At 44.8% G+C, this 14,745-nt stretch overlaps 1 long non-coding RNA gene across 2 annotated transcripts in view; it reads right to left on the bottom strand.

Moving 5' to 3' along the window:
- Positions 1–13,619, bottom strand: part of LOC309371220 — a 39,379-nt gene extending 25,760 nt beyond the window's left edge. The window contains exons 1-5 of one of the 2 annotated variants that reach the window (XR_014168930.1): positions 13,535–13,619; positions 4,315–4,430; positions 1,839–1,976; positions 1,617–1,669; positions 1,373–1,521 (exon numbers count right to left, since the gene is read on the bottom strand). This is a non-coding gene — a long non-coding RNA (uncharacterized lncRNA). The remainder of the gene's footprint in view (positions 1–1,372; positions 1,522–1,616; positions 1,670–1,838; positions 1,977–4,314; positions 4,431–13,534) is intronic. The other variant, XR_014168931.1, reaches the window with a different exon arrangement.
- Between the last annotated feature and the right edge of the window lie 1,126 nt (positions 13,620–14,745).

Genomic DNA, 14,745 nt, shown 5'->3' with positions numbered 1-14,745 from the left:
GTATGTTATCATCTTGTTCTGTTTGGAGAGGGATCTGGAAGTTCAGCCACATTTTGATATGTATGATTCTCCGTTGATCTCCAGTAATGACACTTTTTTCTTTTTTATGCCCTGTCCTTCAGTCTCCGGATCGTTTATTAATCTGTTCTTTACTCCCAATGTGCAACATAAGTTAGTCTTGCTTATTCAATCATGTGGGGGAAAAAATGGATTCCATATGTTCTCCCTTTTGAGCTACGGGTTTTTCTTGAGTCAGCAGGAGCAATGTTTGATCTTTTGCTATTTTTAGGTACTTATTTTGCATACAGTTTAGCATCCCAGAAGAACTGTGCATGACTCCCCATTCTAAAGCCCAGGAGTTCTACTGGTATGACCTCATGTCCCATTCAAAGAAGAAGCGTTTGGATTTGATATCCCACTGTATCACTACCCGAAGGAGTCTCAAAGCGGCTAACATTCTCCTTTCCCTTCCTCCCCCGCAACAAACACTCTGTGAGGTGAGTGGGGCTGAGAGACTTCAGAGAAGTGTGACTGGCCCAAGGTCACCCAGCAGCTGCATGTGGAGGAGGGGGGAAGCGAACCCAGTTCCCCAGATTACGAGTCTACCGCTCTTAACCACTACACTACACTGGCTCTCAAAAGCAAACATATAGCCTTGCACCATTTTTATTTGCTGATCAAGATACAAATTCATGTATATGCACACCATTCCCCTGGTTCTCCATTTGCCATCTCCAGAGAAGGGTCTCAAGGAGTGGTGAGGATGCCCTGCAACAGAATCAAGGGTAGCCTTATATTTGGCTTCAGATGCTACATATTGGCTCCATTGCCCTTGGTAGAAAAGAAGAAATAAATGGAAATGTGAAGACCAAAGCAAATACAACTGATCAAGAGAGGGACAGGGCAGGTGGGGGGAATTAAAGCATCTTAGTGTCAAATACAGGGCTTCGAAAAGAGCTGAGTAAAGATCTACACAGGGAAAACAGAGAGTCAACGAGCCTCGCCGTACAGTATGAAGACGTCACATTGCCAAATGAAAGAAAGCAATGTGGGAATGGACTGTTGAGTGGGTTTATGGGCAACAGAAGATGAGGAGGAGAGAACAGGTTGGGAAGGAGGGATATGCCAAACAAAAAGGAGAAACTTAGTGCAGCAAATATAGACACAAAAAGGAAACATCATCCATATGTCTTCCCCACAATGGCATCCTTGTCTTTTTTAACATGGGAGAAGGAAAATTGAAACTGGTGAGCTAATGAAGGTGATTTGTTTGTGCTTTAATATTTCTGGTCTTATTTGATCACTGGCCTACTTTGGGAACTTGACAAAAGTACACACACACGAAATAAGGGTGGAAACCTCTAATACTCACCCATGTCACTTTATCATGTCTTCACTCCTGAGCCTGTTCCATCCTGTTTCCAGTGCTGGATTACCAAATAGGCAGAGTAGACACCTGCCTATAGGTCCCACACCTTTTAGGAGCCCTATGACAATGGGTCAAAATAATAATGATTTGATCTTGGAAGAAGATTACATCAAGCTTTCTTAGTTCCACGTGTCAGGCAGAAGCATTTTTTATTTTTAATTTATCTTTTGAAACATTTATTTCTCACCTTTTCCTCCATGGGGCAGAAGGTGGTGTACATAGAACCAAAGAATCACAGAACTGTAGAGTTGGAAGCAGTGGCGTAGCGTGGGTTGTCAGCACCCGGGGCAAGGCAAGTAATTTGCACCCCCTAACCCGTGGATTTGTGCCCCCTAACCCGTGGATTTGCGCCCCCTAACCCCCAGATGTTGCGCCCGGTGTGGCCGGCCCCCCTGCACCCCCACGCTACGCCACTGGTTGGAAGGGAACATAAGGGCCATCTAGTTCAGGGGAGGGAGCTGGCCTCTGAAGACTCCTGAGGGCAAAATGGAGAGTGTGGATGCCATGGGCTTCAGATTCCCATCCCTACCCCAAGCCTGTTATTTCCCTGCACAGGAAGTCAAGGCGTTTAAATTTCAGTGTGACGATGAATGCCGAAAAGAGACTCTTCACAAATTAGCCTACATAACAAGAAAGAATCTGTTGTTGAAACAGATTCGCCAGTCACTCTTCAGCTGTTGTGGTGGGCTATTTGCAAGCATGCAGTTGCATTTAAATGCGGCTCCTTCTTACAGATGTTTTCTCAGGCGGAGCTCGAGGGAACATAGAGCCAGACTACACATTAATGCCTCTCACATGAAAAGCTGCCCAGCCAGCTCTTCCTGTTCAGAATTTTGAAGCCTTTTTGCCACCAGGTTTTTTTTTTATTAAAAAAACTAAACAAAGCTGGAGGGGATTGAAGTCATATACACAGGAAAGGAGGAACTGCTAGCTGGCTTTCTTCTCCTCCTCCTTCTGTGGGTGTTGTTTATCCCCAGATCTCTCTTTCATCACAGCTAACCTTCCCTAGGAGTTGGGGGAAGGGGAAGCAGCAGACTCGCACAAGACTCACATGAGATATTCACCACATCATTCATAATATTCCAATCCTGATTTTCAGATCAAGCTGCATCGTAAAGCAGTCTATGATAAATCATGCTAATGATGCAAATAAGGCGCTCCTGATACAAACTGCAATTCTGAAACGCTTCATATTATTTTCTTCCTGCTGTAGGTACACCATTTAGAGCAGTGGTGGAGAACCTCAGGCCCGGGGGGCAAATGCAGCCCTTTGTAGACTCACCCAAATTTCTAATTGTCCTGCGATTTCTAGGCATGGGTCAGAAAGTTTTTCCTTTTTCTTTTCTCGTCCCACTTTCCCTGGGAAAATTCCCTGTTTAGTGCTAATTGGAACTATTGTGGGTTAATGTTTGTAAATTCGGCAGTAAACCATGGGTTTCCCTGAGGAAAGCGACAGCCGCGCCCCCAAAAGAAACCCCAACCCCATCAGACCCCTGCCTAAAAATAACAGGACAATGAGAAGTGTGGGTGAGCCCTCTGTTGTGTATTCAGTGGTCTGTGTTTGCCTGAGCTTGAGTCTAGACTAAGGATTTTGAGCCCCTGTGTTCTGATTCGATACATGATATCCAATCATGTAGCATTATCAGGTTTTGGGCTACTGGCATTGGCTCTTAAACTCTGAGTTACGATTTGCAGCTTGCAGGTTTAGACAGCCAATCACATTGAGAGTGGGAGTGGTCCAAGCTTTTAGAAATACATATAAGCAGTTGCTTTGCCCCTGTTGTTCAGTTCTGTTAGCTCAATAAAGTCTCTCACTGTGATTACTGTGTCTCACCTCACACAAACCCATATACTCTTCACCCTCTGTCTGGCCCTTGAGACTTTCCACCAGGCTACACCCCTGCTCAGCTACACCCCTACTTCATACCCTCCTTGAGAGCTTCGGGTCTTCCTCCTCATATGAATCCACTTGCATGGAAGGGGGAAGAAGGATCACATGTTCCTAACCTGCCCCCTGTATTGCATCATTGTTGCCTGATTGACATGCCTCTCACATGTTTCAAGGGTAACTTTTGCCATGTGGCAAAATGGAAGCATTTCAAATCCTGATCTCTCAAAGCTCTCAGTTGCATGAGGAGCCTGCACGCTTACAGCAAGATCCCCACTTGCAGAAGTCACCCTTATCGAGGTGCACAGATCGGGCAATGGTGACACGACAGAGGGGAGTGGTGACCCCACTCTCTTCCCTCATGTGATTGCAGGTGCACAAGGGGGGAAAGCTGAATAAGGCCAATGCCATGCTAATTCATCTGGATTTATTGGGAATCACAAAGGCCACAAGAGTCTCCATACTAAATGTTCCACTACAATTGCAGCAGATGGGTGAAATTGTATCCCAAATGCTCCCCAGTGTCTGGAAGCAGCAGTTCACGGTCTCTTAACATGGAGTTTTAACCAGCTGTTTTGGAGGCTGTGTAGAGATAGGGAAGCTGTTGAATCTGCCGGCAGGCAGACTTTGGGGGTTTCCTATATTCCAACATAGATGTCCAAAGTTGCATAAAGTTAACTGAGCAAAGATTTCTACTTCTGAATCTACAGCACATGCTCTGTGCTGACGAATCATTTTCCAGGCTCCATGATAGCAGATCATTATTATTAGACAAGATGTATTAAGGAAGCACTTAGATTTTCAGAGAACAGATTTCTCATCCTACTGCATTATATTGCAATGCAGCAACAGAGACCATTCTGGAATTGTGGTAACACTTGCTAGGTAAACAGAGTATAGTAGTACTGTATTAGGTTTCATCTGAGAGTGTTTTAATGGTACCGCCTCACATACCATCTGTTTGAATGATTTAAAACTCTATACTGGGCTGGCTTACCTTATGACACCCTCAGATGAGTTGACTACAAGTTCAGTGAAGGGGAGATATCTATATCCATCCTCTGGCAATCAGCCCCATTGTCCACAATCTTGCCATATACAATACAGCAGAGCCTGGGAATAAAAACAGAAGAAGGACCCTGTTAGTTCATACCAAAGACATATCTAATCCAATGTTCTGTTTCTGACTGTGGCCCGCTAGATGCCTCGGGGAAGCGAAACATTCCTCCTCTGTTGCCTGCTATTTAGATGTAGGCTTATAGGTAAGAATAAATATAGGGCAGAAACCTGTAACCCTCAACTCCCATCACATTTGAGTCCTGGCCATGCAGCCTGTGGCTGATGTGAACTGGAGTCTGAAGGTCAACTGGTTCCCCACCCTGTCAGTAGACCTATATCCCATTAATTAATTTAAAAGTCATTTAATATGGTGGTTATCACCACATCTGGTGGCACTGTATCCCATGTATCCATTAGGGATTGGGTGAAGATTAGCTTTTTGTGGCTGTTGCTGTTCTGTTATGAACCTACCACCAAGCAGTTGCCAATGTTCTGCAGAATTGCTCAACTGTGATCATAACATCTCTGCCTGCATGCTTTGCAACTTTCCATGGAGAATCATTGCATTGGTGCTGAATACTCAGGTACACTGGGGTTGTCAGCCATTAGCAGTGCTACCGAACTCCTGTTCTATCGTGGCAGTGACAGATGTCATGGCAGTGATGACCAAAAGGAGAAAGGCTGCAGGGAGCCAAAAAGCCCATCACCTACAGTACCTCCTGCTGTAGGCATATGTAGCAGCAGAAGCAGCTGTATGGATGAAGTAATGCTCCATTTACAACTCAGTCATCTGTCTCCTTCACCTGCTCGCTCAAGAAGGCATGCAGGTGTGTTATGCAGCAGGGAAGGATGGACTGATAAGATCACTGCAGAGAGAATGTACAGGAGGGTCCGTGACTATCCTGCTTCAGTGAGGTTGTGCAAGTGCAACGTCTGGAGTCAGAAGTGACAGCCTTAACATTCAATACTGAGTAGCATTGAAGGCTCAGCTGCAAAATACTGCATCTTGGTGCGATATATTTTTTTAAGTCACACATGTTTGAAACTAGCATATAGACTTGGCAGGCTCTCACTCAGAGACCCAATTGTCACTTCAAGGCTGCAACCATCTTATGCAAGGTTCCCTAGAGATGATCCCACTGAACTCTATGAGCCCGAGTAAACAAGCTTGGAGTATCAAATTGTCATTTTAATTTCCCCCTCACGTGCAACCACACTGATTTGCCACTTTTACAAAATGGAACCTCCAGGTTTAGAGGCACAGGGCCACTGAATAACAAGTCTTGGGAACAAGCAGCAGACGAGGGCTGCTGCTTCCAGGAACCACTGGCCAGCTTCTGAGAAGTATCTGGCTGGTTCCTGCAAGCAACAGAATGCTAGACTAGCAGGGCCTTTGAACTGATCCAGCTGGGCTTTTCTGATGGCAACTAGAAGCCTTTCTTAGTCTCTCTTTGAATTTCAAGAAAAACCTGAATTTGTGTGTGTTATGGCTCCCTTAATTAATTCCAAAGCTCCGCTCCATGCTTCTTTCCCGATTTTAGCCAAATCATGCCCCACTGTTAGCCAGTAACTAAGGCCGCCATCACAAAAATTAGAGGACTAGGCCACCTTGCAATGCTAACACTGCTTCTGAGCCTCCAACAGACACCGTCCATATATCATTTACTAGATTTGAATGAACTGTAGGGGTTGGGCTCAGGCAAGGGGACAAAATCCTTAAAGCTCCCTGTAATCCTTTTTTTAATCCAAACTGCTCAAGCCGAATCATTTGGGGACTATGGTTTCGATGTAAAGTATAAATGCCAGCCACATAAATCATAGATGATACGTAACCCTCTTCAGGCTGCATTTGTGAGGCCTCCAACAATTTGCCAGCAGATGGAACTAAAAAGCAGGGAGTGTTTCCTTCAAGGAACGCTATGCATCTGGTCATCTTATGCATAAAGACTTGGGAGGCGGGTGCCCTTCGGTCTGTTTGTTTTAAAAATTCAGCTTCTTGCCCATCAGGGTGCTTTTGTGTGAAATACCTTATTCAGATCGTAGGTTCATATTTTACAGAGAAGAAACCCAAGTTCTATACTTCAAGGGCACAGAGGATCCACAGCTATACTCTGCATAGATAAGGTCCCAAGCCTAGTTAGTCAGCACCTCTGGCTAAAGCATCTCATATTTCAGGGCCAGGGAAAAATTCTGCCAGAAATCCTGGAGAGCTACAGTCGGAGAAGTTACTGGGCAAGATATATCAGTGATCTAATTTAGCATAAGCCAGCTTCTTACAGTCATAATCATGTTGTTCCATTAATATATAAACTTTTGGCTCTGCTGATAAGTGACAAGTTAATGCTACAGTCCTAAACACACAGACATGCACACACCTTCTTAAATTAGCACTGCGATTCTGAGTATGCATACTTGAAGTCATAGGATAAGACTAAGTTAATCAATTGTCCAGAGTGGCTCCCGAAATATAAAGGGAATATTTGCTCCATAGTATTAGGTTAATAACAGTTTCACTGGCATGGTTTCCCTCAGAGAACCTTGAGAATTGTATTTTGGTAGAGGCGCTGAAGATTCTCTGTTAGAAATCCCTAGTCTCCCTACCCTTTGCAGAACTACAGAACTACACCAAATATTTCACTGTAGGTGTGGGCTCCACCAACATAGCTGATTTTATGTCAGTGTTTAGATTCATTAAGTTGACGTCAATAGACCACTGCAGCCAAGCCCCCTTTTAAGCATGAGATGTCAAGAGCTTCCATTTAAGCCACATCCTTATTGTTCCCAGTCATAATGCTTGAGTAACAAAGGCCAAACGCGCAGGTGGGATCCAAGTGGGTGGGATTTGTATATCAAATGCCTAGAAGTGTTGCCGGACAAAGTGCCTTGTCTTTCATTGAATGGCTTTTCGTACATAATTTCACCCCTTGCAAAATGTCTCATGAGTCAATTCAAGTGCTATGCATAAATCTCAGCATGGTTCTGACGTGAATCATTTCCCCCTACTATCCAATATTAAACTCAGCACTTAAGGCAGGGAGTGGCGGGATAACATTTTCTTGAAAACAGTTTGCACCTTGGCAAATAAATTACATGTTCCAAAAATTACATACTGAAGAAGCCTGTTCCCCCACCCCTAGCTCTGGTACATGGTTTTAGCCTATCATTGGGATTCCTTGCCCTGCTGCCTAACTGATTAGCTTAACTGATCAGGATGTTGTGGAGATTCATCACGTATGGATGGAGGTAGAATTCAAACATATCTTCATCTAGAATAAACAGGAGTGGCATGTCCCATTTCACTGCCAGAGGTAAAACAGTAATGTGCTGCTATGCTGCCACAGAAGCCTCCCTTATCTGGTGGTGCCCACAAAGGAGAGGCAATGGCAACAGGTTCTGGCAAGATCTCATGAGATTTCACAAGCTCTCACGGGCCAGCCCTGAGCAGAAGCAACATATAATGATCATTTGCAGAGATGTATCACTCTGAAATATAACTACCCCAGTGCCTAGTAGCTATTAGAAGATACTCAGTCCACACCGAGATCCAGCTTGGCTGTGCATTACATTGGGATTGGGGGTCTTGAGAGTGCTGCTCACATATCCTAAGCTCAGTGTGGGCAGGCTTCTCCCAAAGTTGAAATCATCGGGTACTTGCTAAAAAAATCCTCTAGGTTTCTGCTCCCTTATCAACCTTTGTTGTTGTTGTTCTTTAATCATTTAGTTGTGTCCAACTCTTCATGACCCCATGGACCAGAGCACGCCAGGCACTCCTGTCTTCCACTGCCTTCCACAGTTTGGTCAAACTCATGCTGGTAGCTTCGAGAACACTGTCCAACCATCTCGTCCTCTGTCATCCCCTTCTCCTTGTGCCTTCCATCTTTCCCAACATCAGGGTCTTTCCCAGGGAGTCTTCTCTTCTCATGAGGTGGCCAAAGTATTGGAGCCTCAGCTTCAGGATCTGTCCTTCCAGTGAGCACTCAGGGCTGATTTCCTTAAGAATGGAGAGGTTTGATCTTCTTGCAGTCTATGGGACTCTCAAGAGTCTCCTCCAACACCATAATTCAAAAGCATCAATTCTTCGGCAATCAGCCTTCTTTATGGTCCAGCTCTCACTTCCATACATCACTACTGGGAAAACCATAGCTTTAACTATACGGACCTTTGTTGGCAAGGTGATGTCTCTGCTTTGTCATTGCTTTTCTCTCAAGGAGCAGGCGTCTTTTAATTTTGTGACTGCTTTCACCATCTGCAGTGATCATGGAGCCCAAGAAAGTAAAATCTCTCACTGCCTCCATTTCTTCCCCTTCTGTTTGCCAGGAGGTGATGGGCCCAGTGGCCATGATCTTCGTTTTTTTGATGTTGAGCTTCAGACCATATTTTGTGTTCTCCTCTTTCACTAAAAGGTTCTTTAATTCCTCCTCACTTTCTGCCATCAAGGTTGTGTCATCTGCATATCTGAGGTTGTTGATATTTTTTCCAGCAATCTTAATTCCGGCTTGGGATTCATCCAGCCCAGCCTTTCGCATGATGAATTCTGAATATAATTTAAATAAGCAGGGAGACAAAATACAGCCTTGTTGTGGCTTGCCAGTTCCTGCTCCAGGTGGATCATGTTTGGTCAAAACTCTCCACTATGACCTGTCCATCTTGGGTGCCCTGCACGGCATAGTTCATAGCTTCTGAGTTATTCAAGCCCCTTCGCCATGTCAAGGCAGTGATCCATGAAGGGGCTTATCAACCTACAAGACCTAAAATTGACTTATTAACAGTTTGACTGAAATTGGATTAAGAGCTCTTGAAACCTGTTTCCCCTCTTATTTGTGGTAAGCTAAGTGATGATGGAATGCACCCAAAAGCCTGGAAGCGCGGGTGGCGGATAACTCATTCCGAATCTGACCGGACACAGGTTAGAGCTCAACGTCGAGCCTACCAAGTGGCGATAGCGACGGCAAAGAAGAATTTCTTCACCGCCTCTATTGCATCTGCAGAAAACAGCAGCAGGAGACTTTTTCAGGTGGTTCACAATTTAGCAGAACCACCTGTAACATCGGGGCCCAGTACGGGCCACATATTCTCCTGCAATGATTTTGCAAAGTTTTTTGCAGATAAAATCGCTCAGATTCGGGAAGAAGTAGACTCCACCGTGGGAGCAGGGCCGGGGCGGGAGAGTGCTAGAGTTCTGTCTAGTCAAGTTGAGTGGGATCAATTCCAATCTGTTACCTCCGAGGATGTGGACAGGCTGCTTGGACGAGTGAAACCAACCACCTGTCTCCTGGATCCTTGCCCATCCTGGCTTATAAAAGCTAGCCAGGAAGGACTGGGCGATGGGCTTCGTGGGGTGGTGAATGCGTCCCTCCGTGAGGGAGCCTTCCCAGACCCACTGAAAGAGGCGGTTATTAAACCGCTTCTTAAAAAAACATCTTTAGATGCGGCCACAATGGCCAACTATCGCCCAGTCTCAAATCTTCCATTCTTGGGCAAGGTGATAGAGCGAGCGGTTGCCGAACAACTCCAGGCACGCCTGGAAGAAGCGGACCATTTGGATCCCTTTCAGTCGGGATTCAGGCCTCATCATGGGACTGAAACTGCCTTGGTCGCACTGGTTGATGATCTCCGGCGGGCTAGGGACAAAGGTGAGAGCTGTTTCCTAGTTCTGCTGGATCTCTCAGTGGCGTTTGATACCATCGACCATAACATCCTTCTGGACCGTCTTGAGGGGCTGGGAGCTGGGGGCACTGTCCTACAGTGGTTCCGCTCCTTCCTCCTGGGCCGTGTTCAGAAAGTGGTGGTGGGGGATGAGTGTTCAGACCCCTGGGCTCTCACTTGTGGGGTGCCTCAGGGTTCTGTCCTCTCCCCCATGCTTTTCAACATTTACATGCAGCCGCTGGGAGAGATCATCAGGAGGTTTAGGCTGGGTGTTCATCAGTATGCAGATGATACCCAGCTCTACCTCTCTTTTAAATCAGAACCAGTGAAGGCGGTGAAGGTCCTGTGTGAGTGTCTGGAGGCGGTTGGAGGATGGATGGCGGCTAACAGATTGAGGTTGAATCCTGACAAGACAGAAGTACTGTTTCTGGGGGACAGGAGGCGGGCAGGTGTGGAGGATTCCCTGGTCCTGAATGGGGTAACTGTGCCCCTGAAGGACCAGGTGCGCAGCCTGGGAGTCATTTTGGACTCACAGCTGTCCATGGAGGCACAGGTCAAATCTGTGTCCAGGGCAGCTGTTTACCAGCCCCATCTGGTACGTAGGCTGAGACCCTATCTGCCTGCGGACTGTCTCGCCAGACTGGTGCATGCTCTGGTTATCTCCCGCTTGGACTACTGCAATGCACTCTACATGGGGCTACCTTTGAAGGTGACTCGGAAACTACAACTAATCCAGAATGCGGCAGCTAGACTGGTGACTGGGAGCGGCCGCCGAGACCATATAACACCGGTCTTGAAAGACCTACACTGGCTCCCAGTATGTTTCCGAGCACAATTCAAAGTGTTGGCGCTGACCTTTAATGCCCTAAACGGCCTCGGTCCAGTATACCTGAAGGAGCGTCTCCACCCCCATCATTCTGCCCAGACGCTGAGGTCCAGCGCCGAGGGCCTTCTGGCGGTTCCCTCATTGCGAGAAGCAAAGCTACAGGGAACCAGGCAGAGGGCCTTCTCGGTAGTGGCGCCTACCCTGTGGAACGCCCTTCCAGCAGATGTCAAAGCGATAAACAACTACCTGACATTCAGAAGACATCTTAAGGCAGCCCTGTTCAGGGAAGTTTTTAACGTGTGATATTTTACTGTATTTTTGGTTTTTATGGAAGCCGCCCAGAGTGGCTGGGGAGGCCCAGCCAGATGGGCGGGGTATAAATAATAAATTATTATTATTATTATTATTATTATTATTGTCTGACAAATCCCTCTGCAAACAAACCAGAGGAAATGCTCGATAAACAGGTAATCTGGAAGAGCCATGCATCATTAAAATTGAAGGGTTTATATATTTACATTCTTATCCATACACCCATTATTTAAAAAAGAAGCCTCCCTATTCATAGGGGAAGTTTATTGGGAGGGTAGCCTAGCCATCTCCCTTTTTCCTTAAAGGAATTTTGGTGCCAAATGTCATCTGCCAACTGTTTGGAGAGTTTCTGAGCCAGCCCTGGACCCCTGGCAGAACATCTATTGCTGGCGTGAGACCGGTGGCACCCAAAACCTCCCTGCAAGACAGTTTAACTAAGAACTTGCCCCAAGTTCTCTGAGTGTCCCAGGTAGGGATGTGAAGAATAGAACCTCCCCATGGAATATATCTAGTCTTATCAAAATACTTTGGGCTTCCCTCAACATTTTTTTTTTGAGTGGAATTCTCCTCAAAATTTCACTTTTGGTGCGGACTCTACCACATGCCACTGCAGGAAAACTATTTGCCTGCCCTGTATTTAAAAGTTAGCATGTTAATGTACACCTTTTTAAAGATCCTTTTTTAGGCTCACGTGAAGCAAAAAATAAAATCCTTATTCCCCCCCTTTAAGGTACTTGCTTGAGGAAAGCTGGTTACATCTGGGTCCCCCCCCCATTGCATTCTCAGTGCTTTTGTATTGACAAATGCACTCCATTGGCACCTTATTTGTTTTTTTACTGGATGCATTCTCACTTCATGTTGATGTCAGACAAATTTACATGGATGATTACTCCCTTAGCATGCTTATCCATCATCATAATGGCAAGATGTCACCATCCCAACAAACTCAAAGAGATCACCCAAATTCTCTCAGTTTGTCTAAAGGGTGCATTAACCTTCAGAGCTTGATTTATTCTTTATTTACACAACTTCAGTCTCCCAGGTGCTTGCTGTATGTTTTTACCTCACCTTTGTCTTTGAAGCAGGTGAGTTTTCATTGTTTCTAATACCTCATTTATCCTGAGCAGCTGGAATATGTCATTATAAACCATATCAGCCTGCCACCAGGTCAGTAGAGACTGTGGTCTTTTTAGGGTATATGGCTTTATTTATACAACCTGAGCATAAGATGGAGGGGTCCATGGCACTAACACCCCAGCATCTAGTTTTACCCTAGTATCTGTCCTCTTTTGCATCTGCCTTTCACTCCTCATTAGAACTCTGTTCTCTGATATTTAATCTCCTATGTACATCAATTTTTGTTTTGGACAGAGTAACATTTAGATGAGGAATGTTCCCTGCTGCCCCTCCCCAAATCTATCACACAGACACACAGTTCCCACCTCATATTTGGGCTGTATGCGCAGACTACATTAATCACTTGCTAGCTGCATCCCACTGATATGACCAGATGAAGGTACCATAATACTAAATCAGGTCGTTGATCTATCTAGCTCACTTTTGTCTTGCTGTGGCTGTCGGTGCCGTGAACATTGTCAGCCCTGCAACTTGAGAATTTTTGAACTAAAGGACAGAATCTGGGAGCTTTTGGCTGTGAGTACGTTTTGCACATGCAGGCTATCTTTATAATGAAAGGGGTACGACAGAAAAAGGCAATCTGGTGGCTATATTCAGGACCTTGGACACTTCCATGCTGTCACTATTTTTGCAGGTGTGATTCAGTGGCACACACACACACATAGTAAATTCAAGCTGTGCCGTTAAAGTGGATCCCACGGTCCTGCACATCAAACTTGCTCACAGAACAGGTTTTCTGGAAGCACCCCGAGACAAAATTTGTTAAGCAAAATTTTCTCTGCCCACCACCATCTCAGATAGTCTCAGATTTATGGCTTTGCCTGCTTGGATATTGTAGCTGTGCTTTTATATCATTTATAACAGAATGACATATTCATAAGAGAAAACTCTTGATTTATCTGCTTTTTAGTCTGTTGTACTTCCATTGGTTCTCTAATGAGTCACCACTGTTGCTTGCCAAAATTATGTTGTTAATACCCATCGCTTGGAGTTAATTCAGATTATTGGCTACTGAATGAAAGTGGGTTGAATTTATCAGTGCCCTTTACCAGATAATTTCTAGTTATATGTTGTCTCTAAAAATATAAATTGCTCTTTTAAATGCTTACTTGTGAAGAGTACTTCAGGCATAACTTGTAAGATGTATGCTGCTCTGTCTTGTTTGAGTCAAAATAGTGATATTAGTTGAATAGAAATCCCCGCAAACATACAAATTCCTTGTCTTTTTAATTCTTACCTTTTTCGGTGCCATTGTTTCCTCTGGTTTGTCCTTCTTTGTCTCTACATGAATCTGCTACATGAGTGATCCAAGCCTTTCAGGGATCCCATATTGAACAGGATGACATCACAATGCTACCTAGTGAATCATATTAGGCTACATAGTGATATCACAGAGGTGGGGTGAAAACAAAGCTAATCAGCCTTGCCTGTCTCAAGGGGCTGTTGTCACAGTGAAGGAAAGGTGAAATATAAATGTAATAAAACAAGTTATGATAAATAATAAAAAAAATCCTTCCAGTAGCACCTTAAAGACCAACTAAGTTAGTTCTTGGTATGAGCTTTCGTGTGCATGCACACTTCTTCAGATACACTGTGTATCTGAAGAAGTGTGCATGCACACGAAAGCTCATACCAAGAACTAACTTAGTTGGTCTTTAAGGTGCTACTGGAAGGAATTATTTTTTTTGTTTTGACTATGGCAGACCAACACGGCTACCTATCTGTATGATAAATAATAGTCAGATATGCTGCTCCATGAATATATTTCTCTTCCTCATGATTGAGAAACTAGTGGATTAGACATAACCATGACTGATAGGTGTATCAAGGGCTATTAGCCACTTTCGGTAACTGAATCTTCCCTGTTTCAGAGGCAGTATACTTGAACACTAGCAACTGGGAATGGGCAAAAAACAGAGATTATTTTCATCCCATTCTTGTGGTCTTCTCAGAAGCAACTGGTTATTCAAAATTGGGAAAAGGACGTTGGGCTAGATAGACCTTTGGTCTGATCAAGATGCAGTGCTGAACTCAGGCAGTAGTTGGGTGGGGTGTTCTTGTTAAGTTGTGGGTGAACATACCAGACAACACAGCGATTCTTCAAACAGCTCTTGTTTATTCACAGGCCAGAACAGAACTGAACTGTAGGGTTCAGCCAGCCTGCTTATATAGAGCTCCAGTACCACGCAACTGTAACAACTTTCTGTAACTATCCAATCGCTGAACGTCATTTTCAATCCCTTATTTGCATATGCGGACCCAAGTGAAAACTATCTACAGTATCCCCCTGCTGGCCCAGGGTGAGAACTTCAGTACATAACAGTTCTTGACTTTATATTTCACTGCAATGTCTATTTTGCATGTGTTCTTCCAATAATAAAGTAGAATTACTGAGTGAGTTGAAAACACATATAAATAACCATAGGCATCTTCTGAAGAGCAGCAGTG

The sequence above is a fragment of the Podarcis melisellensis genome (genome assembly GCF_964234715.1).
Source record: "Podarcis melisellensis genome assembly, chromosome: 5".
NCBI lineage: Eukaryota > Metazoa > Chordata > Lepidosauria > Squamata > Lacertidae > Podarcis > Podarcis melisellensis.
Note: the sequence above shows the minus strand (reverse complement) of the source record. Positions and strands in the feature narration are given on the sequence as shown.